The sequence below is a fragment of the Rhipicephalus sanguineus genome, chromosome 2 (assembly GCF_013339695.2).
Source record: "Rhipicephalus sanguineus isolate Rsan-2018 chromosome 2, BIME_Rsan_1.4, whole genome shotgun sequence".
Lineage (NCBI taxonomy): Eukaryota > Metazoa > Arthropoda > Arachnida > Ixodida > Ixodidae > Rhipicephalus > Rhipicephalus sanguineus.
The window spans coordinates 191,387,296-191,402,747 of record NC_051177.1 but is presented as its reverse complement, the minus strand read 5'-3'; positions in this window follow the sequence as shown (position 1 = coordinate 191,402,747).

Here is a 15,452-nt window from a genome sequence, read left to right as displayed (position 1 = left end):
GACTGCAGACAAGTTATCCCAGTCGCAAGTGATTGTAATTGCAATTTAAATAGCAGTTGATCTTAATTGATTGAAATTGCAGCAAAAACGAACCTTACATTCTCAAGATGTATTGGGAATATATCAACATAACAATACAACCATTATGTTGCGATGCGCGAAGCGTGTCGTGATGATTCGCACACGCACTATGCAATATTCATTGGGTGATTGAATAATCACTAAAAAGACGAGATTCTCAGGGTAATTAGCTTATCTGCATCAGACACGTAAGCCTGTGGTTAGCCCGTTAGCTGTAGGTGACCACGACACTGTTTACTACATTTCAGCACAACTCGTTGATTGACAGTATTTGTCGCTTCACTACACTAACACAAAAGAATCCTCTAACTCTTTTCGCTCATCCTAACTTGGCGAGGCATGTAGTTCTCTTTAAAGAGACACGTGAACTCCCAATCGGAGATCAGTATAGTCTCTTCAAATTGTTGCGGGAGGTGCGACTCTAGAAAAAGAGTTAACGTGTCTCTTTACAGAGAGCTATATATCTAGCAGCTTAGGAATCAGAAAAAGAACAATGTGCACTCTTTTTGTTTCTCTTAGAGTGTACAGCGGCGTCTGACGACCGCTGTTTTAACACGCTTGATACACTTACTTTTTCGGGACGTAGAACCCTCTGTAATGAAAGAGAAGTAACAATAGCATTAATGCGGATTTAATTGCTATAATGACACTTTATAACGTCACTTTACAGAAAAGCCGATTAAGGCAGAAAAAAAGTAACGTAGAAAAGCTTTTACTAATGCAATTCATGAGACCGAGAAATGCTTCCTCGATATGTACGCGCGCGTATTTCTCTCTCACTCCGAGTTTGAGTGTGCGCGTACGCGCGCAAATGGGCGCCGCGTGCGTTGTGCGTTTTTACATGTAGCCGCATATGTAGCTGAATATGCGCACTATACATACGCGCACTATATGGAGATGCACATGCGCACTGCCGTTAGCTCGTTCCTGGAGCCGACACAAAAACTGCGCATGCCAAGGAACAAATCTGCCCGTTTGAGCAAAGCCCAGTAGCTGCCGATGTCGATGTGAACTCATTATTCAATTTCTACGCATTCATGCAGAACTTCCTTCCGAACTCCCTCGTCGTGGGCAGATTTCACATTGGCCAGCTGACAAGCTTTACCTTAAAAAAATGTGCTGACAGGGGTGCCATCTTGAACCTCGTACAACCTGTAATTAGCAAGCGATATTTGAGACCAAGCTTATGTCTGAGGAAACTTTAGAGCACCGAAGATTGATTTAGGTCTTATGACTAGGTCTGCACCCCGAGTACTGCTACAGATTGACAAAGAAACCCTCAGCGAGCTCACTGGGGTTGTCTAGGACGCAAGTGTCGCGCTGCTATTCTCCAGGACGCGGGTTCCATTCCCAGCCAGAACAGCCGCATTTCAGTGGCGGCGAAATCAAAGAACAGCAGTGCACTTAGATCTAGGTGCAGGTTAATGAACCCTGAAGGGGCGAAATTATTCTAGAGTACTTCGTTTCGGCGTGCCTGATAATGTTATCGTAGTTTTTGCATTTATAACCCCAACAGTTATTCTCAATAAGCCTGACCGAAACAATTCTGCCATGCGCCCCAGCTTGCACTGAGCCCTGGCGAGCTGTGATTAACAGAGGAGCAGCCAGAGCGTGAAGTGGTATCATAGAATTCCAGTCGTCGGGTATTGTATCTTCTGCGACTTCCCCCCCTTACATTTTCGATTTGAATCAATCGAAAATTATGATGCACCTCACGGTCATCTTAGTTATGCACTAACATTTACTGAAAAGCACTTTCTTCTGAAGTGCTTTCGTGCAGCTGAAAGGTGCTTGACGCCGCTGTCGTCTTGACGCGACTCCGTGAAGGTTGGACCAGGCGATAAAATATCGCTGTCACCATACGGTTCGTCGCACGACAAATTCCTGTGAACGGATATATTCCGCGTAATCTCATGGATGGATAGCTCAGATAAGCTCATGGATTCCTTGCTCACAACACAAGCGTCTTGCAGGGCGCTGAATAGATAGAAATTCAAAGGAATGTTCATTTTGAGCGAAACGCTAAGGAAATGTAAAGATGTAAGCTGCCATGTTTACTCTAATTTTGGCTTACATCTCTAAAATTCTTACTGCGAGACTTCTCTGCTCTGCTTTTTTACGGATTGCACACTGCTATCGCGCATTAGAAGCGTTGTGATTTCGCATGGGTTACCCCTGGGTGAGCAGCTAAAACGCCGTCCTGGTGCTGGTGTACCGCTTCGTGCATAGGCCAGACCTGCGGCATACTACCGTCGCTCATGTCGCACGACGAAATCCCGACTGAGCTCAGCGCTTCGTGTTGCAGCTTCCGATTTTTTGGCTGGCAGCGAAGGCGGGAATTGAACAGACTGCAAAGAGGCTCCAGGGCACCCGTGTACGTGGTAATTAAGGTTGCGAGAAAGAAAATATACGCGGTCACTCACCAACCATGGTGCTGAGATGGTATCAAGAAGTGGTGTACAGAATAGGCTGTTGGTCTCCTTTGCACCGGTGAACTACGCCTGTACCGAAAAGACTAGTTCCGCAGACGCGAAGGATCGCCCGTTCACTTGCCAATATGGAGGCGAACTGCCCGATCGCTGAACGTGCGCACGCGCTCGTGCCGTTTTTGTTGTCGTTTTCTGTGCACAAGTGGCACATAACCGTTGCGGGGCATGGGTCGTGTTGTTGCCAAAACTGCCCGCATACAAACCCCAATGGGCGCATTACCTTGTTTTTCTGAATGCACCCCTCAATCTATGACGATTTTTAAGGCGAACGTCATAGATCGATGTGTTTTAAGGTCCTGTGAGGTACAGAAAATATAACTTGAGCGAGCAAGCTCCGCGTCCATTTCCTTTTTTGCGGCTTTCATGTGAGTAAAACATAAAGAAACGCACGAGCGCAGGAGCTACTGACCACTACGTCTTTACGTGACTAAACAATAACAGAATGCGCTCGACATCAGTAAAAAAAAGTTACAGTTTCGCCGCAATGGCGAAGCAATGAATGCGATAGCGACAAATTGGAATGTAATGCGAAGAACGGAAAGCAGCTCAAAATTTCCAGCACGTCCCTCAAGCGCATAGGACGCACGAAAAGAACACACACAGGACACACCGGAAGCTTAGTTTCCCATGGCGACATCGTATTGATGCTGTTTTATGCGTTTGCTGGAATTACCAGTTTCGGCAACATAGGTAGCATCGCGATAACTACACGGTATTTTATACGAGACACACGGTTACCTCGATCTTACTAAGGGGTTTTTTACGTGCATGAGTGACCTGTGCAACTAACATGTTGAAGTCTTCTAACTCTCTTGCCACAGCCTTGCTGACTCCGTGCGCATACGGGATATGACCGCATGCTGGCACTTCTTTTTTGTGTCCGCTTGGCGTTTGGGCGCTCAGGCAGGACGGTCCTCCTCCCTCATCATATGAGGGGGTAACCATTACTCGACAGGTCTTTCCGTTTCGAGGACAGTTCTGCTCTGCGGCTTGTAGGGATCGAGTCAGAAAAGGAAGCGCAATCGAACAGAGATTACACGACCGAGCGCTTGTGGCCCTTGGGGTGTACAGAAGGGAAATTTCCCCGTGGGGGTGGGCTTTCGATCGACCGTTGTGGTGAAACCTTTGATTGTGATAGAAGTACCAGCAGAGGCCCTGAAATGCCAAGCGGCCTATTAGTAAATTTTTCCTCTTGGCAAATACTCCATTTATTTCACTACGTGTGCTCTAGTGATTACAATGCAGTGATCAACGCACCACAATAAAATGATCGTCGGTACTCTAAATCAAATTTTGTACTTCACTCATATCGCGATACAGTTTGTGATAGTGCTCTACAGCTTCGCTGACCAATCTTGTCAGCAGGCATGAACGTCGATCAATGTTTATCAAATGAGCTATCTTGTCAGCTCTCGTTGGCCCTCTACGCTGCGATGCCCTCGTTTACAGGCTAAATGTTGTAGCATCACGGGCTTTTCGAGTCTCCAGGACAGTACTACTCTTAGCGTCTTCATGTCCAAAGCTCTCCACGTCTCCGGAGCCTCGATGGTAGAAAAGGTCCACCTACATTGACGATGCAGCAGTTTTCCGTATACTCTCTCGCTCTGCGCGACCGCCAAAAAAACCGATATGATAATGGATTATAGGCCATTACCTCCCAGATGACAGCTGCATTACAACGAACCTTGCTTGATCCCAGGTCAGAGTTTTATCGGCCATGGCGAAATTCATGGAGCAGGCGGCTACAAGTGCGGTGGCGGTCTCCTTCGGTATGGGTGGCCGTTGGTATACTCCCAAGTATCCGGACAACCTCCCTAATGTTCCTGGAAACTTTTCACTCGGTCATCAGTGCACGACGAGCTCGCATGGAGGTGGTCCGGAAGGGCATCAAATTACGAGCATTGCTGAAGTAAGTGCGCAAATTGTACTTTTTCAGTGGAACGAATACCAAGTGACACACTCTGCTATCTTCCAGACCACTCTGTCATGCGCAGGTGCGAGTTGCCCGAAAACCCTCGTATAAGTAACATAAAAGGGATGAAATGCTTTAAGCTAAGAATTGCATGCGATGCAGTGAACATTATGGCATGCCATTAAATAAATTGGAGTGGCATAATTAGCAGACATTATTATAAACAACAATTACATTGAAGAAAGTCATCAGATCAGGCTTGCACTTGCTCCTGCGCGCATCAGGTGTCGCACGCCTAACCTTTCCTCGTGCCCTCCCCCGTAAAGGAGCGCGCGCCTCTTTACGTCACCAGTTGCTCTTCTGGGTGAGTCGTGGTACAGTGAACTAGAAGAGAAGTAGCGGGCTCGCTGGCGTCGAACAGTCACGTAATCAAAGATCACGGCTTGATGACGTCATGATGTAACGTAATCATGGCATCGCGTAAGATAAGGTCACGTGATGACGCCATCAAACGACATCATGGCATGGTCAAATGTGGCAATCCCGGAGGCATCGCAAGAACAGCTGAGGTGCAGAAATCTTGCAATGTTTTCGACCCTGGAGGCAATGCAAAACCACGTTAGGTACAGGAAGCTTTCGAGGGGATGAGGGCAAGGAATAATACATCGACTAAGAAGAAAAAAATGACTCGTAGTTAGGGCCAAGTTTACCAACACAGATAGTGCTAGTGTCACTCTCAGGCCCCAAAGTCTTGCTTTAGGGTCGCTTTACTTTCTCCCTCTATGAAGAAAACTATTTGATATTTCTCATAGGCAGGTCCATATATAGTTAAGTCTGGGCAGCGCTGTTATTTACTGTTCGGCAAAATGGCTTTTCATTGTTACCATACAAAACATTATATCATCAGTGTGTTTGGCACTCTTTGGGCACAGTTGCCCTTGCGCAAAAAAAAAGAAAAAAAGCTAATATAATCATCATAATTACAAATATATTCGCGAGTCGCTGTTCAAGGCAGTACTGCTTCTCTGCGACAGCAGCAGTATGTCATATTCTTAGTTATTTAGGCTTAAAGACTGCAGCACATGGCTTTCAGTGTTTGTAGCCACTCATGGCGCAGCAATAAAATGACTACCATGCGAAGTATTACCGAAGTATTACTCACAGTGGTTGGCTTCAATAGTACATAATATAACAAAGGGTATTGACCGCTTTAATCTGCATTTTATGAAGCTCTACGCCCTTCGTGTCATCTTTTTACAGTCATATATGACGTGTCCAACGACTTCAACAAAGGATATTGTGGTTATGTTTTTGTATCTTACGGTTGCTTCTAAACAGTGTTATAGAGCCGTGACTTTAGTCTTCTGCAAATACCGTAAAAAAAATCGAAGGATGTTTTGTAACTGGTGGTTATTAGGTTTATGGTGCATGTGCAGTACGAAGGCTAGATGTTTATTCACTGGTGTGAATGATGTTTCGGTGCGCACATTTTCACATGTCATTTCATACTAGACATGACATCTTGGCCTAATAAATAAATACTGTCGCCGCATAAGTGCTATCTCACAGCGTATCTTTAAGCCCAGCACCTTAGCAATGTCAACAGATCACAAGAAAAGAGCACCTAGGATACCAGTCAGACAACCAACGCTTAGTCTATAAATTCTTCCTAACTCTTCGTTAATACGCGCCTAATGCACAGTGTACCTACGAGCTGCGCTCACTCCGATCTCCGGTTGCCTTGCATAATCACTCACTGTGGCAGCTTGAAATGTCAGCAATTGCTGTAAGTTTGCATAAACCTCGAGTTCAGCACTGGTCGCGCACATTACGTACGTCAACATGAATAATTTCGTAACGCTGGCATGGTGCTCTCGCTTTACACTTGAGAGTCCCAAATGTAGCAGTGAATCTGATTATGTATTGTTTTGTTCTGTTGCTGTTTCTAACCAGTTCTAAGGTATGTTAACTATTAGGAACTGCGTTAGCTGATCATTACGTATGAAAATTAACTTATAACGCCAACGAAACAGTAAATCGGATCCACCGTCTGTGTGAAGAATCTTACCCTTGTAACGTGCCATAGGCAGGGGCCGCTGAAAACTTGATTAGCAACACCGCTGCAATCTGAAACAATGCGCCTATTTAAAACCTCATTGTAAACTTCAAAGTATAAGAAGAGCGCTTAAAGCTGCCGGTGCATGATCAGAAGGACGTTCAGTACCGGCTCAACGTATTTGTACAAGATTGTCAAAACCAATCCATGGTGTTTTCAACTTACGCCCTCGACAATTCAGTGAAGCACGGCTTTCCATGTTCGTCTCGCATGTGCCGAAAGTTCACTGGTTAACAACGGAGAAATATATGAGCCACGTGCCGGAAGTCTGCGCGAGTCGAAGCTGAATGTTTCTTACAGGATTGCGCGCAGCGTTTTGTAACTTGGCCGTCGAAGCTGTTTACGTGTTCTGTTTGGACCATTTTCGCAAAGTACTTCTTTCTTCTCTGCCAACAGGTCTGTGGAAAGTCGAACTACATGAGCAATCTCCACTATGACGAAACATTCCAGGCTGAGTTTGCGTACGACAAGTCGGAAAACATGTTGTTCACATACGACAATTCCGCCTCAATTCGCTTCCAGGTGAGGGGACCCGGTTAACATTAGATGCGTTGACTGGACTCTTTTTGTGGTACTGTTTGTCTCAGAAATTGTGGTACTTTTGTACGGTGTGGGAATGGACAGCTCTAGCCACTAAGCACGAATTCTTGAGGAGGCGAAAGTGCGCTCGCTCGGGCGTCCTAGTAAAGTCACGGAATCGGGAATAGCACTGACGCGTCCTCTATCGTGAGATTCCGCCAGCGTTGAAAGAAAAACGCGCGCGTCGCGCTCTCCGACGAAGCTCGCTGGTTCAAGGCCATTCGGCGCCAATTCGCCGATCGCGCTTTACGCCGGAATGGGTGCGTTTCTTGTGCGTCCTCGCCTGCTCCAAATTTTTTGTTGAACTAACGGCAAAAAATGGCGTCACATACAGGAAAATTACCTGAGCCACATGTTCTGTATAAAGCGAAACTTATAATTTTTGTTAACGTGAACTCGATAGGCTAGGTATAATTTTTAAGACGAAAGCCTTAGATGCCTCAATAAGCGCGAAAATTGACAGTCGACGTTAGCGTCCCACGTCGGCGGCGTCAATAGGAGTGATGCAAAAAATTATCATCACGTGATGATCGACTTCCCCACACGACGTCCTTATGACGTCACAGATCGCCAAAATTTGTGAAGTCATCATTGCGTCACTATGACGTCATGATGACGTCACATGACGTGACGTCAGTACATGACCTCGTAGCTTTGCACTGCCTCCGTGATCGGTGGGCCTATCACGGAGGCAGTGCAAAAACAGGTGATGTCCACATAGCTTGCAATGCCTCCGATCCTGGAGGAAGTGCCAAAACACGTTTGGTGTAGAAAGCGTTTGCTTGTGGGTTTGGCAGGACAGACACATCGAGTGAGGAAAAAGAAGGCAGCTTTTGCCTTCGAGTCGGCTTATTCTAATGCGTAAGGGACCCTGTGAGTTTATTCAACGAATGATGCGACTTACTCTCCGAGAAGTGCTTCTCGCAAACCTACTCACGAGGCGTGAACTCTGGATCGTTCCTTGGTATGGCACGAGCCCGCGTTTCCAACCCCACCGGGTCACTAGGATGTTTGAAGGTTTTCTCCTTGCAGGATATAATCCCACTGTTGCGCACAACATGCCAGCGAGGAGCGAGGGGCCCATGCATACGGCAGACGTCTGCTCAGGGGCCACAACTAGCAGCTCGTTTCAAGCGCTGTAGGGCCTATGATTCGGGCAGTATGTAATAATAACTGCAACTAAGATGTTTTTCGCATCTACCAATATATGTTACAGACCAAAATCTGAGCAAATTTTCAATGTACGAAGCGGTATCACGATTTTTATGCGTCACGTCCATAGAAGAGCATGTAAGCGATGGCAACACGCTGGAAGCGCCGTCCGTCGTGCTGCGACGAAAACCGCATTTTCTCCGTGACGCTATCGCGCCGCCCTCGCGCACTGCCTGCGGCCTAGAAGATTCTCCTCCTCAAATACTTCTTTCTCCGTGGCTCTAGCTAATGTCTTCTAGTGCTTATAAACAGCTTAATGACCTATATAGGTACATTACGGCTTTCACTTTAAAGGGGTGCAGAACCACTCATCCAAGTAATCATCTAATGATCACAGTATCGGAGTTTGTTGCCTCACAAATTAATTGCCATGAAATTTCGCGGCAATCAAATTCCGAGGCAGTAAACCCTTTTAAGCACTTTCCTTAAGCACTAGGTTCTCTCGTTCGGACGAGAGCACTGGAAGCTACTCAGGGAAGGACGACACAGGGGAAATAAAGGCAGAAGCCAACGTACGCTCCCAAACGCGCACGGGGGTGCGTCAGCGCGCGCAGCCCGGGCGTGTCCGGCGAGTTATGGTGGTTCCCACCCAGACACTACGCGCGAAGGCGCACGCGAGCGCGCGCTTCCTCATACGTGCAAGACATCGTTACGTACGAAATTACTGATAGTTCAACAGAATACTTACAAAACATCCTTCTGTTACCATGCTTATTGTTACATGCATGCAAAAGTAAGTAAGAACTAAAATTTTTCACATAACGTGCATCCGTCGGTCAAGCCGGCGCTGGTTAGAGCCATGCCACATTTGCGTATTTGCAGGGCTCTAAGCGCTTCCGAACACGTGCGGTTTCAAGGTCGACATCAGATCGCCGCGAACACTCGCGTACCGAGTGCGTTTTGCCGCGGTTGCTCCGTCTTCGCATGCGCTGCCCCCGGAGCGCGTACAGCGCGTGCTCGGGCAGCGTACGTGTGGTTCTGCCTTAAGCCACGTCATGGCAAGTCATGGAACACGATCGCTCTCTCCTGTCATGATTCCTCTGCGCCGTAGTGTTGCTACTGTGCAATTTTAGCGACTATAGTGTGTGCTGGCGGCACGTGGCGTCACCTCGTGGCAAGAAGAATCACCACTTTTGATGTAAACGCCGCTCCTGATTTATCTCGGCTATCAGCCAATAGCAGCAATCTGCTGCTTGACCGCGTACAGCTGGCACTTCGGCCGCCCAGTGCTGTTGGGTCCTCTGTATGAAGAGAGGGCACTTGAGAGAGCGGCAAATTCGCAAACCGCTTGCAAACTCTACGTGTCACGCACAACTGCAAAATGTTTTCGAACTGTTCAACGCAGTGTTTGCTGTTAGTAGAATGTGTTGTTTCGGCAAGACCCCGGGTGGTTCATGGCCTCTTTAGGACACGAAACAACACAGGCATTGCAGGGCGACAAGTGCAAACGCGTGCACATAGGCACACATAAAGGCGGTAGAGACGATAGCAAGACGGTATGTTTTATTGCCATAACTGAGGGAAAGGAAGATGGCCACACTGAAATATACAGGAATGCGTTGTATACGTCCTAATTTTTAACCGTAGAAAAAAAAACGGAACTTGCAAAAATATGCTACGTAAGACTGGCACTCAGAGAGATAGACCCGACGCGCTCTTAGAAGCAGTGTATATGACATTTTGAGAAGTGAAGTGTGAAGATAAAGGAATGGCGTGACAGCCGTATTCTAGTAGAACCGCTGAAAATCAGCTGATTAACCGTGTATACAAATCTATGCTGGCGCGGTACCCCTCTGGCTAGCTTTAGATGTTTTCTATTTTTGTCGGCATTTTGATGGATACAGCCACACAAAACAGCCGGGCAGATTGGCGTGGCATGCAGTTTTTTAGTGCGGATTATGTCCCCGCTCATAGAAAGCTCGCCAGCCTAAATACTTGAAGCCGCATTGAGCTGTAATGGCGTGCAGCCAAACCGTTGTTTCGCGTGTTCACACTAAAGCACGGATCGGCAACTTTCCGAACAGGAAATCTAATGATGCATGTCTTCGGAACTATGTGGTGTCATTACTCCTTCATAACTTGTGCTAGCCCCTAGAGAGCACGGAAATCACAACGCGTTTTCTTTGGTTACAGAAAGTAACAAGAACCCGTGCCAGCAGTGATGAACTTAAAAGCTGAATGACGGCTCAAAAAAGAAAGGTTCATCTGCTATGCGTTATCGGTATGATAAGTGTAAAGCAAGCCGCGTACAGTTCGCTGCCACCGCGCCGCCGTCGAACTGGGCGCGTGACGAATTGAATGAAGAAAGCGATCTCTACCGCAAACGGCAGATGTAATCAAGGGGGCTATTCTGGACACTGTCAAATTCCGCGATTGGTGGACTCTGATTGGCCCAAAGGGCTGATACGGCCTTTCTGATCGGCTTAAAATGCCATCATTACAAAATCTGTAAATATGACGAAATTCTACAGTGTTCAGAATAGCAACCCAGCTATTCCGCTGCAAGTGGCTAAAAAGACATGGCTACGAGCGTGAAAACATGCGCACGCGCACTGCTAGATATAAACAATGTTCTCTCGCCTTATTGCTTGCCACTCACACGTGACCCCGACCTAGCCTTTGATGTCGTTGGGGTGAATGTAGGTCAACGTATCTGTGCAGAAGGATTGCGCGGTGTTTACAGTTTACAGCTTACAAACTTGCTCCCCGCAAACGAGTATGCGCGGAGGTGCGAAACTGATGGATATTCCGTAGAATTTTAGTACACCAATAAAGGAAAGCGGTACACAGCTGCAAGAATTAACACTCGAGTTACCGATTATTAAAACTTCACGCAGTGATAGACCTGGTACTACGCTTACTGCTACTGGTACCGACGACGAAACACTGCCGTTCGCGGACGCGGAGCTCATTCTTGCGTCGCAAGCGCGAATGCACGCCGCTGAACGGGTCACACAACGACGAATCGGTCATTGGCAGCGACGATATCAAAGAAATCAGTCTAAAGAAACGAAAAATCAGCAAACACAGGCTTTAGCAGGAATATATAACAAGCGGTGATTTTAATGCACCCGCTATAAATTGGAAATGGGTAACATGAACTGGTCGTGATAGGACAATTATTGATTCGCTAATAGACGTGTCTGTAGCCTCTGATCTATCACAGCTTGTTGATGATGCAACGCGCGAAGATTCAGTCTCAGATCTTGTTTTTGTCAGTGATCAGTTGGTAAGGAATGGGTATCAGTGCAATGTTGCTGATTGAATTTCTGACCACAAGGCCGTTATTGTTCACTTAAATGTTGCTTGTGTACCAGTAAGACAAACGGCTAAAACTATCGTTAACTTTGAGCTTGCTGACGACATATCTATTATTGCTAAACTGGCAACAAGTTTTGATGATTTCATGTCTTGTAGTGATCGCTGCAGTGTCGAGACATTGGCTAACCATTTTATTGCGATAGCAATTATATGGACAGTCTCGGCTGGATTTTGCCGTCGCCGTCGCAGTTATGCATCGTATATGTATAAGTATGTATGTATATATATAAAAGCCCCAAAGAAAAGTAATTCAGAAAAATGCTTCCGAAGCGCGGAATCGAACCAGGGACCTCTTGCTCCGCAGCGAGTGGCGCTAACCACTACGCCACAAAACGCAGATCCACCGCGTAGCCAACGGCGAGCGTTATATACACACACCCTTTACCTCTGGATGGACTCAGAGACGGCCGGCGCTTATAAGCGTTTCTTCATTACCAGCGAGATGGCGCTAGGAGCGTGACGGGTGCATTTAAAAGTCGTCGGCTCGCTCGCTCGCTTGTTCTTATATTTACGCAGGGAGAACCTTGCCCTTCCGCTGTCTGCTCGCGCGGTTTTCTCGTGGTGATGGGAAGAGGGATGTTTCAAGCTTTCACCGTGATGTCCGCGCTCATGTTACGGAGCGTACGAAAGTCACCCGAGCTCAAGGGACGCAGCTAAACGAACAAACAGAAGATGAGTGCGAACTATCAAGTGTCACAGCTGGAAACTTGAAGCACGCTAGTTTCCTTCGCTGCTTCGGCCGCCTTTGCAACAGGAGCGCTGTTCAAACTGAGAGTATCCAATGGCGAGCCTCACTTCGTACAGCATTAGTTTCTTGCTATCGCATTGATTGCTTCGCCCGTGCGGAGAAACTGTGACTTTTTTTATAGTATAGCTAGAGAGCGCATTGCTCTGTTTGTTCTTCAGAAAACTATAAAACGTCATGCTACAAACCAATGGTACACCAGGCCCATCATATCTGTCACTTAAAACGCTTTGCTGTCGATTCCATGTTCGAGCAACACCACCTAGATTATCAGCTGGGGCCCCTCTCGGGCGCGATCTGCTGTCGGACTGGGTTCGGGCCCGGGCCGGTTCTCGCTTTGAGTCACCGGGCCGGATTCGGGCAGGTAATGTTCAACGAATTCCCGGAACCGGTCGTGAATCACGGCCCGTTCAGTGTTCTAATCAGCTCGCGCGTGATAAGGCAAATTAGAGGTCGTCGGGAGAGGCCTTTGTCCTTCAGAGGACATAAAATGATGATGAGGATGAATTTTGATGGATTCTCGAAGCACTATGTTAGCGCCAAAACTAATGAGGCAGAAAGAGCGGGCGTTGCTATCACAATAATTCAATTGCAACCACGGAGGAAAGGAAAAAGTGGCGGATAAACGAATGTTGCATTTCAAGCGAACCTCCTCTGAAGCCATTGCGGGCTTTCTCCTTCCCAGTTTATTTTCGAGCACTCCGCACCCAGGGAAATTTGCTTAGACACAGAATTAACTTGAAGAACTGACGATCGAACACGCATAACTTTAGGCGGCGAGCAGGCGAAGCGTGGGATACACCGGCCAAGCGAGGAACCCAGACGAGCGCATGCCTGAGCGCACGATAGAAACGTGCTCCGAGGCCGCGCCTTGGCGCGCCGTTGTCCTACCTAAAATGGTAGGCAAACAACGCGCCTAGGGAAGCGATCACGTGATTACAGTGTAAAACTCAGTGTAAAATTCGTTACATCTATGCCAACTAGCCGTAAAGAGAGTATTTGTGGACACTCTCTTTTGTGGAGATCTTGGGGTGTGGCTGCCATCGCTACATTCTATATTGTGTATGTTCCAAGATTGGAACACACATTTGCGCAACACTGGGCTGTACCCACGAAATTCCACTAAGCGCGAGTTCTCACGCGTGCTCGCGTAACTTGTTTTTGTCGTAATACTTGGCCATGCCTGCCTGTCTTCTCAGTTTTCGTGAGCACGCTGACCGTTTTTCTTGCTTGCAAAGTTAGAGGTAATGCATTCAAAAGCTCAATATTTTAAACATAGAAATTGTGGCGTCGCGGCATATCACTCCTTTCTTCTATTCTATATATAGAAATATGTATGAGCGCTCTCCAAATCAAGAAAAGATTCAATTTGAGCATAGATTGTCCCCCGTCCTCGTCAATTTCAGCCATCCTGCCATTATGGACGCAGTGTGCTCATCGCACATATATTTGCATTGATCTTACAAGCAAATATGACCGTACACAAACACACCCAACAAAAGTTTTCTGATGCTCACCGCACGTGTTTTGTTTTTCGGCAGCTCTTCGAGACCAAAGGCATCCCGACAGGCCTGCAGTATAACCTTGCTGCCGACAACGTTCAGTACGAAGACTTCGATAACGTGTGCGGCCGAGGGACGTACGGCCGCCTGCGCATTATGAAGACATTGGTTCGCTTCATTGGTTAAACCTCGCCCAATCAAGGACGTGTTTGCAAGGCGGTCGCTTATGATATGTGTTGGCCAATACACAATAATTTTCTGTGCGATGTTTTATTTGTCATCAAATATAGCGTCAGTTTTCTGTAAGTACAGCAGTGATTGCCGATGTCACCGCATGCATATGCGCCTGTATGCCCATGCACCTCGCGACGGCTAGTTTTGTCACGCATTCACACGATAATACGGACGCCGCAACGACGGCACTATGGCCTATGCTTCATATTCTAGTACCGGAATTTCTCGAATGATAGTCGGCGCGTGGCTGCCGCACGAAATGCGCGAGTCATCAACGAGCGGCCGGCGAGGGTAAGCCTGCCGTCGCTGTGCCAGTTTTCGAATGAGCCCTTCGACTCGTATCCTGTCGTTAGCACTGTAATTTACGCCTGTACAGTACGCGCAAAGTTAATAAAACCTTATTATTTTTCTTGTGCCGCCTTATTCTGAGCAGTCATGAGGGACCACCCGTCCACGAAGCAGCCCGTTTCACGGTGAACTTTGATACCGCTTCTTCAATATTGACGCTTTGCTGAAATTTCTGGTATTAGGATTTAACTTTAACTAGCCCAGCTTGCTTTATTACACGGTTACAATGTCCCCACTTTTCAGCTACCCAAACTCAAATCTGAGGCATCGCAGTGTTGCCTACATCTTTAACTGCACTTGTTTGTAACACGTACCGGCTCCGTTCTCTGCCTCAGTTGCTGTTAATGTCATCTTGTTCCTTGGCATGGTGTTTCCTTTTTACAGTGAGGCTGTTTAAGCCGGGCGTGATGTGTCGACCCGGCCACTATCACCATTTAAACGTGTATGTGTCACAGAATTTGGGCGAATCCTCTGACCGCTTCGGCGTGGCCTGTAATAAACCTGTTACTTGAAAGAAAGAGAGAGAAAAAAAGAGAGAAACGAACAAGGAGACGGAAAGACAGGTATAAAGAAAGAGAAAGAGACAACTTTTCCGAAAAAGAAAATTCTTCACGAGGCGACATTCGAACCTGCGAACCCACGATGAGAAGGCGAGCGCCCTAACCACTCGGCTATCCAGGCACGCTAGTATGGCATAGCAAGGATAGCAAGGGGATGAGACAGGAAAGTGAGTGTGTGGAGGAAAGATGTGATGGTGAGGAGGATGGAATGTACTTTAAAAGGGTGTAAACTTGAACTTGGCTTGGCTTCATAGCAGAGAACAGCTCAGATACACGACACAAGAGAGACTGACAGCGCCAAGTCCTGTCAGTCTCTCTTGTCTCGTGTATCTGAGCTGTTCCCTGCGAGGAGG